The sequence below is a fragment of the Myotis lucifugus genome, unplaced genomic scaffold, assembly GCF_000147115.1.
Source record: "Myotis lucifugus unplaced genomic scaffold, Myoluc2.0 scaffold_28, whole genome shotgun sequence".
NCBI classification, from domain to species: Eukaryota; Metazoa; Chordata; class Mammalia; order Chiroptera; family Vespertilionidae; genus Myotis; species Myotis lucifugus.
The window spans coordinates 4249477-4251033 of NW_005871076.1; positions in this window are offsets into that span (position 1 = coordinate 4249477).

A 1557-nucleotide genomic window follows, 5' to 3' on the forward strand; every position below is an offset into this window, starting at 1 on the left:
ACTTCAGCACTCAACCCTGCAGTAATTCAAACAGCTTCTTTCTGACGGGTAACTGATCAGGCTGGTTGTGACCTCCACTCGAAGGCAGGTGAAAAGTGTTCACGTTAGAGAGCACTGCCTTCCTTTTCCAACCTCAGATGATGGGAAGTACATTTTTGAGTTGGGGGAGGATGTGAAAATGTCCTGTTCTAACTTTTGGCTTTATGTCCATTTTACCACTGTTTTTATCCAATAAACCAAGTTGGTATTTTTTTGTACCTTTTGTCTTTCTGTGAATAGTCTTACTTCTTGCTAGCTACCTGTATGTGAAGGGAGAGGAAGGGGGCGGGTGATGAAGTATGTAATAAAAATCTTAGTTGACATTCACTCAGGACTTAGCTTATGTTAGGCCCTATTATGTAATCTACATGGATTATCTTGCTCATATAGGGAGTTGATAGAGCTTTCTGGTTAAGAGTTAGACAAACGTGGGCAGATTACTAAAGAGGGGGTAAAAGAGGACTTCAGGTTTTTGAACCTGGGTGTTTGGAATGGTGATGCTAGTTGGTGAAGATGCATGGAGAGCAAAGTGCTTACTTAGCACACAGTGCCCCACAAATAGTTTCTCATCATCTTACCTGTATGTGAAGAACGATGCTAGTAGTCACAAACATGGACCCTTCCCTGGAGAAGTTTACAATCCAGTAAGGAGTGAGATAAATGCAGATGTAGACAGTGGTATAAGAAAGAAGAGTAGTAGATGGGTCACTCCTCCATGCTTTAATCTTGTCTGTTTTTCAACTCTAGCTTAGAAAGTAAAGTAGCTTTTGAACTGTTTTGGACATACTGAGTTTGAAGTGTGGGTTGCACAGCTCTATGCAAATTTTCATCAGGCAATTAGAAAGTAGAACACAAACTCATGATGAAGGCCATATTTAGAAGCCAGCCAGCTTGGCAAAGGCCCTGAAATCTTAGCTCCTAGATTGAGTGCTGGGGTCTACAGAGTGAGAGTAACTGAATCTGCTCTCCAGGAACATACATTTGAAATCTTTTGCTGGCTGTGGGGGAGATAATTAAGTCCATCCTTTGAGGGCCCACTGAGTGCCACATACTTTTAACTCAAGGAATAGTTGTAGCTGAGAGAATGAAATTACTGAGGGAGAAATCAAGCCAGTAGAGCAAATAACATACTCCTGGAGAAGACCTGTTCTTTTCACTCAGGTTTGGTTATGTCAGTAGGGAATCCTGGTTAAACATAGGGCTTGGCAGTCAGACTAACCTGGGTTGAAATTTTTATCAATTATGTGTCCTTGGGCAAGTCACTTTAGCTCTCAAAGTCCAAATTTCCTGTCGGTATAGTGGTGAGACTAAAGGAATCTATGACATGGCACTGTGAGGATTCAGTGAGAAAATACATGTAGAGTGTTTTATATAGTACCTGGCATAGAGCAAGTGCAGGTAAATGGTGACATTACTGTTCAGGCACACATTGGCAATAACGAGTTTATCTGTATTAGAAACAATTAGAAAGCAGCAAACCTGGGACTCAAAACTAGGTAGTCTAACTCCAGAGCTTGC